The sequence below is a fragment of the Culex quinquefasciatus genome, chromosome 3, assembly GCF_015732765.1.
Source record: "Culex quinquefasciatus strain JHB chromosome 3, VPISU_Cqui_1.0_pri_paternal, whole genome shotgun sequence".
Lineage (NCBI taxonomy): Eukaryota > Metazoa > Arthropoda > Insecta > Diptera > Culicidae > Culex > Culex quinquefasciatus.
The window spans coordinates 118573718-118587417 of NC_051863.1; the positions used below are offsets into that span (position 1 = coordinate 118573718).

Sequence of the window (13700 nt, forward strand, 5' to 3'; positions counted from 1 at the left end):
TTCATACGGTTTTTTCAAATGTTAGGCAAGATTTTTGAAACTTCTTTCTTTTTTTTCTCAAATAGCCAAACTAATCACCTTTTTTGCGTCTAAGACAACCAAAATCGAATGAAATGACGCGAAGATATGATTTTTTTTAATTGTTTTTTTTTTTTTTTTTTTTTTTTTTTCAAAAAACGACGAAAATTGCAATTTTTTAACCATCCTAGCACAATGTAGGTCACCGAAATGGCCACACATTAAAATTCGGGTCTTATTATTTTGGCCAAGGAACTCCTCAGACCAATTTTGATCCCGATCGGAGAACTTTTTTTCGTTCTCTTCCAACTCGCACGAAATCGGGAAAAGTTGCCCCGACCCCTCTTCGATTTGCGTGAAACTTTGTCCTAAGAGGTAACTTTTGTCCCTGATCACGAATCCGAGGTCCGTTTTTTGATATCTCGTGATGGAGGGGCGGTACGACCCCTTCCATTTTTGAACATGCGAAAAAAGAGATGTTTTTCAATAATTTGCAGCCTGAAACGGTGATGAGATAGAAATTTGGTGTCAAAGGGACTTTTATGTAGAATTAGACGCCCGATTTGATGGCGTACTCAGAATTTCGAAAAAACGTATTGTTCATCGAAAAAAACACAATTTTTTTTTAAATTCTCCCATTTTCCGTTACTCGACTGTAAAAAATTTTGGAACATGTCATTTTATGAGAAATTTAATGTACTTTTCGAATATACATTGACCCAGAAGGGTCATTTTTTCATTTAGAACAAAAATTTTCATTTTAAAATATCGTGTTTTTTTTCTAACTTTGCAGGGTTATTTTTTAGAGTGCAACAGTGTACACAATTACACAAATTTTGATATATGGATATAAGGCCGATGCAAATATTTAAAAAAGTTTTTGTCCCTCGACCCTGGCCAAGGTCAAGGGGGGGGGGGCAAAAAAATAAAAAATATAAAAATTTAAATTACAAGCCATAATCTTCACATTTAAATGAAAAAAGTGTTTTAAAATGCATTTTACACTAGTTCAGTTGTTTTGCAATCATTAGTTTTCAAAAAATCTAAGATCTGACAAAAACAAAAATTGTATCGAAAAAAAATATTTTGCATCGAAAATTTTCAAAAAATCTTAAGATTTTTTAATAAACCCAAACATGCTAAAAATGATTTTAAACGCAGGAGAATGTATTTTAATTTGATTGCAGCTGGTTGCCCTTGAATTTTCATTGAAATTTTGAAGTTTATTGTAAAAATATTTTTTTTGCCCCCTGATTTTTCGGGCCAATTTTGAAGGGGGGGGGGGGGGGTGACAAAAACTTTAAAAAATATTTGTACCAGCCTAAGGGGTTTTCTCATAAACATCACGAGTTATCGCGATTTTACGAAAAAAATGTTTTGAAAAAGTTACTTTTGCGTTTCTCTTTGTTTCGTCATCCTTGTCTGTCGCGGGTGACCATGAACGGCCATGATCGATGACGACCAACTTTTTCAAAACTTTTTTTCGTAAAATCGCGATAACTCGTGACGTTTATACGCAAACCCCTTATGTTTATACATTAAAAATTTTGTAATTGTCTGCTCTACAACTTTGTCGAACATTGTTACACTCTAAAAAATAACCCTGCAAAGTTAGAAAAAACACGAAATTTTAAAATGAAAAATTTTGTTCTAAGTGCAAAAATGACCCTTCTGGGTCAATGTATATTCGAAAAGAACATTAAATTTCTTTTAAAATGACATGTTCCATTTTTTTTACAGTCGAGTAACGGAAAATGGGAGAATTTTTAAAACTTTTTTAGTGTTTTTTTCGATGAAAAATACGTTTTTTCGGAATTCTGAGTACGCCATCAAATCGGGCGTCTAATTTTACATAAAAGTCCCTTTGACACCAAATTTCTATCTCATCACCGTTTCAGGCTGCAAATTATTGAAAAACACCGCTTTTTCGCATGTTCAAAAATGGAAGGGGTCGTACCGCCCCTCCGTCACGAGATATCAAAAAACGGACCTCGGATTCGTGATCAGGGACAAAAGTTACCTGTTAGGACAAAGTTTCACGCAAATCGAAGAGGGGTCGGGGCAACTGCTAAGTGAGTTGGCGGAGAATTACCCTATTTTTTTAACGTCGTTAAAAAAATAAAAATTTAAAAAATAATTATTGAAGCATGTAAACGTTAAATCAATCATTTTTTTAAAGCACTTAAAGCTTGTTTTCACAAAGTTATATTTTTTCTATTCATTAAAAATATTAAAACTCATCAACAAACACAAACAAATACAAAAAAATATATATAAAGAGGCCGTTGATTTATGCATTAATTTAAAAATATAGGTTTATTTTCAATGCTTTTTTGGCTGAATACATTTATTCGATATAGATGGAATTGCTGGGAAACATTAGAAAGCAGGACAATTCTTTGAAGGATGAGCAGGTTTGATAAAACTTTGTTCTTTTTCTATAACCAAAGTAGTAAATTTGCATCATTCATACAAAAAGGCTATTAAAATATTCAAAAATCTGTATGTGAGAACGAATTTTATGATCGATATGGTCTTTGGCAAAGTTGTTTAAAAATTTTCAGAAAAAAAATAGTTCGGCTCAGATAAAAATATCATTTTTGAATATTATCACTCTTCGAAATATTTTAGATGCCTAAACATGCCATCCTTTGAGCTATGGCACAAGTTTTTTTTTCGAAATTCACTTGGCAGAGTTGCCATTTTTTTAAATCACGGCTTTTGAAAAAGTCGAAAAAAATCTAAAGTTGTAAAATGAAATTTGAAATCAAAAAGAACTTCAAATTAATTTTCATATCGGACATTGTTTGAAGCTATAGCCACCTGAAGGTTTTGTTAATTTTTGTTGATATAGTAGCGTTAAGATCAGAAAATTTTCAAAAAAAATCTTCCTATTCCCGATCATTTGAATCAAAAAATATTTGTATATTTCAGTCTGCTTTGTTTATTTTATGAAGTTTACTTAAAAAAAACAAATTCATTAAAACAAGCCAATACCATGTAAACTGCAAAGTTCCCCAACCCACATGTAAAACTTTCGCTCTTGCAGCACCATCAAGGATAACCGGAAGGAGCTACACGTTAAAAACAAACCACAAACACACACAACTGAGTCGAAAGTCACAGAGGTGGAAAAGGGGAAGTGGTAGTGGGACAGGCAAATTTACGACCCCATCGTCATCATTTAGCGTCGCGCGACCGTTTTGCAGCGCGAATCTAATGAGCTGAAAATAAAGCTTGAAATCGCGCACAATTTTCCAACCCGTGACAAATTGGCCTGAGCCTGCCAGCCTTGTGCGGTATGTATTGTTGGGCACACTGGAAATTGGCCTGGAAATTTATTGCACTCGTAGTTGTATACATTTGTGGTGATGTTTTGTTTACATGGTAAAAGTAGGCACATGGCAACCAATCTTAAGGATATCAGAAGAAAGTGACCTGATTTAAGTGAGATTCGTGATTCAAACAGTTTAAAAAGTTAGTTTTTTTTTTAGAAATTTTACGAAATTTATCAACATTCTAGGAATTGAAACATTCAAGTTCAACGTTATCGAGCTGTGACGCAATCTGGCAACAATCGAACGGAGGTGTATGCGTCTCCACGTCCAAGGTCCTAGGGCTAGGGATTCGACATCGAAAGTTGTGTGTAACATCACGTTCACGATTCGTCACAAACGCCGGTATCGAATAGCGGCTAGAAGGTAACTTCTCCGTGTCGATGAGTCATGGCCAAATACGGCCCGGACAAGGTGGCACCGGGCAGAGCTCTCTGAACGGATTATGATGACGTCAATTTTAATCACGTAATTTATGATCAACCCCCTGACTGAATAACGGATGTTTTTGAGGGCTGTCGCGACAACGAATCCTTCTACTGCCACATTCCACGACTGGTAATACGGTGAAGTAAAACCTCCTACTCTTCTCTTGCTACCGATGACCCGCCTGAGGTTGCGGGTTCAGACGGTTACTTTCATAGAAACTGCTGTCGGAGGAACTTGAACACAAGCGGTTCAGTAAAGTGTACAATAGGGCGGGTACCAGTTTGTCCCGTCACGCAATAGTGTATGGTATTCAAATGATGGGCTGGCGGAGTTTTGTTCGTTGGACCGTTGCATAAAGTGTGATTGTAATATTAGGCTTTTTTAAATTTATTTTAGGTCCAAGTTGTATAGAAATATCTAAGTGAAATAAATCAAATGTGATTAAGAACATGCTAAACCTCAACCTTAACTTTGTTAACATAGGGGAACAGCATCTAATTCCAGCGTGCCTCTAATGTTTTCATATCAGCACTTTTACATCCAATTTCAGCACATTAATAGCGTTTTCAACTTAAATCGAGTGATAAATAGCTCCACAAGAAGTAAGCAAGCAACTTTTTGTCAAAAGTTTTGTAAAATTAGAATTTTAAATAGTAAAAATCAGCAAATTGGATGGGGTTGGGAGTAAGAGCTTAACCTGCCAAACATACGAGAATTTTCCTTATTTTTATCAATAAAAAAAGTTTTTTATCATTTTGATTTTATGCAATCATCTTGTTAAGTTTTTTTTCATAATTTCACACCTTTGGAACACGGCCTGTCGACAGGGTTGCCAGATTACCAGATAAATCTGGGAATACACACTTCGCTGTGCCAGATGTAGACAGATTTTGCCAGATTTTTAACTTTATGACCATTTTGAACAACTTTTTTTAGTAAAATGAACGAATTTAATTGAAAACCATAGAATTTAGAATGTGATGAAAAAATGTAAATTCAACCTTTTTGAGGCCATACAATAAGTTAAACCTTATTTTTACAAACTTTTGTATAAACACTCTCCCCTTCACCTTTCAGGTGTTTGCCATTTTTTTTAAATTCTGACCTGGTAACCCTGTTTGTCAACCCAAATAAAAATTTTCAACTTATTAGCAAATTCACATAAAACAAAACAACTCTCCCAAATCCCTACTTTTGTTAATAATTTGTCTTTGTTTCCACAATTTACATTTATGCATATTTTTTTATATAAAAGTAAAAGATAATTCAATTATTTACTTTAAATAAAATTGCAATGTTCTGAAATCAGGTTTAGCAAAGTTTGATCATAAAAATTAGTTGTTTCGTTTTTTGCATTGAAATTTTTGCGACCATACATGCTAAATAATTGCAGAGAAAAGCAGATACACTCTTCAATTTTTTAAGTTTTTTTTCCACAAAAGAAGAAATTTGTCTTTTACTAATTATTTTTGCTTTTTGATTTGTTTTAGTGGACTAATAAGTAACAAAGAAGCATAAAAAATGCAGAAATATAAATTATGGAAAAAAGGTTAACTAAAATATTTAAAATATGGTCTAAAAAATAATCAATAAATAGTTTCAAAAGTAACATTAAATTTTCAATTGTAAAGTACAGTTTTTTTTGTAAAGCGTTCCGTTTTTAAGTTATAGTCATTTGAGAATTAGTTCCAAGTAGAAAAAATAAATAAAATTTATAAATATTTTTTGAAGAAGTGTTAAGAGTGTCATGTTTGTCCATCACTGAAAATATTATTTTCAAATAGCTGAGATTCTTAACAATTTTCCTTTCAAGACTTTGAAAATCGTTAAAAAACAGTTGCTGACGTAGAGCAGTACGAAGAATTGAAATTGAGAAATTAATTGTTTCATAAGTTATTTGTAAAAAATATGTTGAGACATTGAAAAAACATGAACGAAATTAAAAAAATCAAAAATATACTTTATTGTACTTAAATTATTTTTTTTAATCTTGATTTAACTTCCAAATGACAATAACTTGAATGTGGTAAAACGTTACGTTAAATCGAAATAATATAAATAATAAATAATATTTGATCATGCTTTTAAACATGACATTTGAAATTTTTTACAGCACATTTTCAATAAGCCATGAATTAAAAAAAAATCTCCAAGAAAATTATTTTGAATATGGTTTAAATGTTGCCTATTTTGATACACATAAACATATATAAAAACACAAAAATATGGTTCTATGGAATTTAATTTTTTGACAAAAATATAAAAAAAAACTTTATTAATCCACCTTTAGGTGGTTGGTGCCTTCCACACATTCATAAAGTCAATACTTTCAGTTAAAATAGCAACAATCCCCCTTAACATGTTCAATATTTCTGGCTCACCGGCAAGGTCTGATAAAAAACCTATTCAACGATAGTTCGCATGGAAGATTCAGACAATATTTCTATCACAATATCTGAAATCCGGCCTCCAAAAAGTGTATAGATAACACTTTTGATAGGGTTGTCAGATCTTTGATGTTTTAAACACATTTGAAAGATATTTCAATTATCTAACTAACGACGGGTTGCATAAGAGACCCAAACATCATTTTCATTGAAATATTTGAGATCCGGCCTCCAAAAAGTGTATAAATAACACTTAAGTGCTAATAACTTTTGATAAGGTTGTCAGATCCTTGATGTTCTAGGCTCATTTGGAAGGTCTTTCGATTATCTAACTAATGACAGGTCGCATGATGGATCCACCCACTTATATACATCTACACAGACATTTGCTCAGAACATGATTCAGAGTCGATATGTATACGTGAAGGGTGGTCTACGAGGTCAAATTAATAAGTTCATTTTTCGAGTGATTTTATAGCCTTTCCTCAGTAAGATAAGGAAGGCAAAAACAAAATGATATTATCTCTGCATTGTCCTCATCATAGCCTAAAACATTGCTGAACACACCAAATCGATCAGAAAATCGCTTCCCGAAAAACAGATTTTCGAAAATTTTCATAACATTTTTATATGAAAAGCCCACTAAGAATTTTCATAAATAAAAAAAATCAAAAAAATCAAATTTAAAATCAAAATATTCGCTCTACAGCATTGCTTTGGCGTTCTCGATTGCGAGATTCCTACTCGAAACTAGGTGTTCGAAGGCTTGATTGTTGAGGCAATTGCAAAACTCTTTTTACACCTTAGCTTCCATCCACCCCGGGATTCGAACTGACGACCTTTGGATTGTTAGTCCAACTGCCTACCAGCGACTCCACCGAGGCAGGACCCAGGGAGACGACTCCTACACCTGGACTGAGCTAACGACCTAACCTTTTTAGGTTAGTCCGGGGCCAACATTTACTTCCCGTCCGGCGGAAGGCGTGATCAGGCAAATCTCGTCTCGAAAAATGCCACCGGGACCGTCTGAGATCGAACCCAGGCCGACTGGGTGAGAGGCAATCACGCTTACCCCTACACCACGGTCCCAAACCCAAATAAAAAAAAATGTAAATTAAAATTCCATAAAATCATGCATGCATTTATTATCAGCGTATTCGTGAAAAATGCATTTCAACATTTTTTTTTATGCTGTAACCAAGTCTTGGTTTACATTTAATCTTTTTTGGCAAGATAATAAACTAATCTTAATTAATAATGTGTTTTTATTCATTTGTGTGCCCCTACGATACATAAAATAGATTTGTTAAATTGTTTCAATTTTACAGTAGATTGGCTAGAGCGACCTCAAAATAAACAATTAACTGCTAGGAAAGAAATTTGTGGTATCATCGACAGGGTCAACTCACTTGCTTTCCTTATTCAATCATCAAAGTCCACAAAAGTAGGGGAGAGTGGGGAGACTTGATCCCCGGGGAGACTTGATCCCAAGCCTGTATCTCTTCAGCATGTGGGTAAAACAATTAGCTTTGTTCTAGAAAGTTGTGCGAAATTGACTAAAAATCATTGTAGAAAACAAAGAAAAAAAATAAAAAATGTTTAGATTGAGTTACACACATTTTTCTAAAAAGTGCTGCAAAAAACTTCCAAGAGATCTTTTTTCTTTGTTTTGATAAGTATAGAAAACACTCAAAAATTATTCAAAAAAATATTTTTTGTACATGAATTGTTTGATAAACATATCAACTCCAAAACCCTTACGCATTTGACGTTAAATTTATCGTCATACTATTTTTACAATCAATTGTTTAAAAAAGTGCGTTTAGGGAGACTTGATCCCAGCATTTTTACAGTCACTGGAATCAACCTCAAGATTAAATAATTTGGCTGGGGTTTCGTACATAGTTTCCTTTAGTATAGTTGTACATAACTAACTGCAGTTTGAACAATTTTTCAAAAGTTTTGTAAACAAAAATTACCAGCTTTTGTAAACATGCTCAATTTTGGTCGAAAAAAGAAAATTTTAAGTTTTAAAATATTTTACATGCTAAACTTGTTATATATTGAACACAAACGTACAGGTTTAATGTGAAATTGCTGTATCTTATAGAAAATTAAAAATTTGGATGAATAAGAAACATTTTGCTTATGATTTCTTCAAAATGTTGAAAGGGGGATCAAATTACCCCCAACATTTTGAAAATGCCGGTTAAAAATATTTTTTAAAAACGCTTGGCATTATTGGAAGAGTTTATCTGATGAAATACCCTTATCAGCCAAACATAGTTGAATGTTTAAGCTTTCAATTCATGCAAAAAGATCATAGTTTTGTGAGAAATTGACAGAGTTATGTGCGATACAAAAAAAGGGGATCAAGTCTCCCCACTCTCCCCTACACATATGGTAAACGTTTTGTAAACTATTACTGCCTCCCAACACGCAACTTTACAGCCGTCAACTCAAAAAGTCCCTGAAGTCCTCCTAACCCCATCCACTCATGGCGAGGTGGAGTTCCTCTCCCCCATCGATTTTTGGAGGCTCTGAAGGTGAACGCAATTAACAACGTTTCATTTGGCAGCCCACCCCCCAAAAATAAAACATCGTCTTTCTTTGGGTGGGATTTCCCTTCACGAGTACGATGACCCAAGGGTTCGTTTGCTTTCTTTTGGAAAGTCTGTAAGGGGAAAAACAACACCTTTGGAGCACCTCGCCGCGGAGGTCGACACTCTTTAGCCCCATAAAAGGTTAGAATAATCAATATCTCCAAAATAACATGAAAAGTGGTGTGTTTTTGGGGGCAGTGGTGTGAAATAAAGCAAGTTAAGTTCAATAAACAACAGCAAAATAAATTAAATATTCTGCCAACACTGTCTAAAGCAATAAAAATAAACACGTACCAAAAGCCAGAGCAGCGAAAAAAAACCCGTCAACACACATATCTCACCTTGATTCGTGGCTGAACTTTCCCGCCGGGGGTAAGCACAAATTGAAGGTTACTCTCGCAATATGCTGAGAAATGTTTGCCATTAAATGATTGCGCGCCCTACTGGTGTTGGCACAAACTCCCGCAAGACTGACTAGTGTCTGAGGCGAGAAATTCTCCAGCTAATAGACTGCGGCCTAAATATCAACTCATGCTAATGGAAACTGTGCGATCAGGCAAACCCTCCCTGGAAAGTGGAGTGGCGGGGAAAATATCAGTTTCAAAACAGCACTGCACTTGGGCCGCTAACCCTCGACGACTTCAACATAGTAAAAATGCGATGTTTTTTTTGTTTTTTCAAAGGAAAAAGCAAAAACAAAATGTAAAAAAAAAGTTTAAGAACATTGAACATTTTGGAAAACAAAAACTATCAAAAGTTGAGGGTTAACCGAAGGCACCTGTTTGCATTCCACCCCGGTCCTGTATGTTTAACTTCTTGGGTTGGGGGTGGTATTTTTAGTTGCAAGCTAAATGTCACAATTACCGGCTGGTGAACACTATAGTGCACACTCTCAGTATAGTGCGCTGCAACTGAGTTTGCTTCCATTATTTTCAAGTGTTTGTATTTGTGTGTAGCCAACATTTTCCAGGAACATTGGAACATTGAACAGCAGGAGGAAAATGTCTTCTTGGTAGAGGGAAAAAGGCAACTCCTGAAAAACAAACACTTTGGTTTATTTCCGCTTGTTTGCTTACTTTTTTGTGGTGGTTCCGATTATTTAAATTTAAAGTTGGGTTAATTTTAAACCGAAGCTTGGCCAACTGGACCTGTGTGCTAATAAAAGGTTGGAAAAGTGCACGTCCAATTAGAAAAGGTTATTCTGGATTTAAGTTGCGGTTTTTAAATAGAGTCAAATTGCAATCCAAATCAGATAGTTCTTATTTCGGCATTTTACACCCAAAATTCAGAGTCGAGATAATCGTTCGTTCTCTCAAAATTTATTGAGGGCTCAGTGCCAAAATCGATAGAATAATGGTACAAACTCACACCATCATAACAAATGAGTTCATTCGTTAGTTGAATCAATAAATCTCCAACAAGTGTCATACATCGACTTCTGACTTCTCCTTGGTCACCAAGCTGTGGTGGCCGAGGCAGCTAAGTCATTGGATTGGTTTGTCAAAGGTCTCTGGTTCGATTCCCGTTGTCGACACTTTTGGTTTTTTGTTTGACGGATGAACTTTTTTTGCAAATGAACCTCGAGAGAATAGTTCTATCGCCCATCTCGAGCTGTGTTCTCTGCGTCCGTGAATGGTACCACTATTCTCTCGACTCGAGACCATCATTCTCTCGGACTAGCGCTGCCAGTTTTGGGTGTAAAAAACGTTACTTATCCACCCTTAAGTGGTTGGTACCTTCCTCAAACTTGAAGGGTAATGCTATCCAAAATAAACCCAAAAGGGCGGATCATTCAGTGTTCTATCAATTGCCATCAAATTGGGTAGTCAGATTGTCATAATGTAGGAAACTTATGAGCAAACAACTGTTGATAGGTTTGTTAGATCTCCAATCTTTTGAACTCTTTGGAAAGGTCTTTTGATTACCTATCCAACGACAGGTCACGTGATAGATTCGGAAAACACAAAATATGTGAGATCCGGCCTCCAAAAAGTGCATAAATAACCCTTAAGGGAAGGAAGGCAACAATCCTGTGTTTTCAACATTGTCGAAAACTGACTTATTTCGTGAAAATTATGAAAAAAAGAACATTTATCTTACTGATTTGGAACAGTTTTTAGTACGTCCAATGTTCAAAAAATCATAGAAAATTGATAGTTGGACATACTGATTCGCGTTCTTCATTATTTGAAACATTTTCACGGAATCTTTCGATCCATTAATCAAAACTAAACCAAAATAGGTTCTCTTAATTTTTGCATATTTTCATAAAAATAAAACAAACAATCAAATGACACCAAATTGGCCAGAAAAGTCCTGCTCAAAAATCTACAAGTCATAAAAAGTACCTTTAACATATCCTGATACCATCAGAAACTCTATAATCAAATGAATTTTCATGAACAAGAACATTAGGATTAGTAAGAATATGGTTTGTATTTTATCGTTTAATTTCATAATTAATAATTTGAACTTTCCTGCTATTTGATTTACCTATTAAAATTTACACAATTTATGCCCATGAGGTGGGGGGGGGGACTCACAAAAAGAAACACACAGCAGTTAACAATAAATATTTGACTTAAAATGAATTTATTACGCTTAACATTTTTTTTTGGTGGGGAGGAGGGGGGGGGGGGGTGAAAGAAAGAGGGGGGAGGGGTTGTGTCCTTAAAGTGGAGATGTGTTAGCTTATCCATAATTTAATAATATAAACTTGCAATACAATATATACGCAATTCTGATGTACTTGGAAATGTATGAAAAGACTATTTATTATAAACAATCAACTATTGAAAACATGAAAAGTCATAAAAATCGACGTTCACCATTTCAATACCAAACAATTACTCAAATTTGAATGAAAAAACATTTAAAAAGCAAAAAATAATTTGGCCGCCTGTTTGGGGATGGCCCATAGTGGGTTGGTCCCGTTTGTGGACCAAATCCTCCAGTCTCCTTTCATAAAATAATGCAAAATCTACTTAACACGCAGCCGGATAACTACTTTTTTGCTGTGTCATAAATAAAAGAAACGAAAATTATTGCTGATTTTTATAGAGCTCAAAATTAACTCCCATTGCAAAAGTTTAAAAAGTGAAAATAGTAGCATTTCCATTGGGTTAATCCTTGAATGTAAACAAACAGTCTAGAAAGGCTCTAGTTACAGTTTATGTTAAGTTTCAGTGCTTGTTTACATCCAAGATTTCGGCCCATTGAAGATTTTAATACGAACGATGGTGATGTAATAATACTGCGCGTTTGTTATAAACATATGGAATGTTTTAAAGATAGATAAATACTGACAAAAAAACAAAATATATTATTTTATTTATAAATCACAACAGAAACTTTATTTTCTTCTCTCACAGTGACAGGTAATTTCTCTTACATTTAAGTTTCCATAAAAATCAACCAAATCACATACACACCTCAAAACCCTCTCAGACTCCTTCTTCAGGCTGAAGTTGTAAGTACACCTCTAATTGGGCTTGCAAAATTTCCGTGTTTGTTGCCTCCAGAAGCAGAAGAACGAAATCCCGCATTTCAGCAAATATTTGTACCCACTCATCCCACTTAATGCGTTGACGTCTTCGTTTTTTGGGTGCCCTCTGGCGAAGAAGCCGACTTTGCACAAAACTCTCTTTGTTTCCCTGAACTCAAGAACTTATTTTCGCCTCAAAGGTAAAGAGAAGTGCTTCCCTCCCGCGAGATGTATTAACTCAATTATTTTATTGCTGCGTAATAACTTCGACGAAAACAATACTTTGAAGAAAAAAAAGCAAGTGAAGTCTCATTGAGCTTTTTTGCCTCAACTCTGCTTCAGCTGCTCCCCCTCCATGATAATCAAGTGGGATATCCACCGCAAGAAGGGTAATTCCACGATTAATTTCTTCTTGTCTGTTTGTTCTGCGAATCCCCACTCGATGCTCCAAATTAACTCTAATTGAGTGTTTCTTTACATCGCTGTGGTACCGCATCACCCTCGCTGATCTTCCGAATTTATTCAACGCTGCAGCGCTGATTGAAGTTAATGACAATTAGTCGAATCCGGCGGTTGAACTACGACACCACACAGCTGGAACTTGGCGAAGGAAATGTCTAGTTTAATCTTGAAGCGAGCGCACGAAAGACAGTTGCTCTCCGGGAAGAGTTGCGATGGTGAGTCAGCCACATCGAGCCTTTTCAAGAGGGTCGGCAGGTGTCGAACGTATTGATCAGATATTCAACATTCTCGCCAGCTCCAACAACCGGTTGAACAATTTACGCGAGTTTTTTGTTTGAAGATCATCGGTGTAAACGCCGGTTTGACAGAAAAAAATTAGCAATATCCATTCGATTATGATTCTTACAAAGGTCCTCCAACTTTTCAGTGAACTTAGCTCTTGCGTCATAACTTGAGTATTATTTAAGATTTGGATTGAATCTTTTCAATAAATTATGTTTTCAATTTTGTCGAAAATGTAATCTTAAAATTTTGCATGAAAAGATGTACAATTTGTAAAAAAAATTTGGCGTGGGATGCGAGGTTGCCAGATAAATCTGGGAATAGGAATGATTATTTATCATTATCTATGTCATGTTTTGACAGATTTTATATTTTCTGCCATTTTCGAACATCTTTATGATTCAAATTAACAAGTTAAATTCAAAATTGACAAATTTAGTGAATATTTATTTGAATGAAAATTTGAAATGATTTTTTTATGGTCGGAATCAAGCTTTTGAATTAATTCATAATTAACTAAGCAATCAAATTTCTACATTATTTCGTTTGGTTGATATTAAACATGACTTCCTAATGTTACATTCTTTACAAAATCTGTTATAATGATAACACTTTATCAGCATAATTAGGCATATTAACCATGGCAAAATTTGATGATGCTTAATTCGAAAGTGTATCCATGAGATAAACTTTATTATCA

The 13700-nt window shown here is 34.7% G+C and overlaps 1 protein-coding gene across 1 annotated transcript in view; it reads right to left on the bottom strand.

Annotated features, from left to right (window-relative positions):
* The window catches only part of LOC6044171 (matrix metalloproteinase-19), an 80046-nt gene that overhangs the window by 37385 nt on the left and 28961 nt on the right, over positions 1-13700 (bottom strand).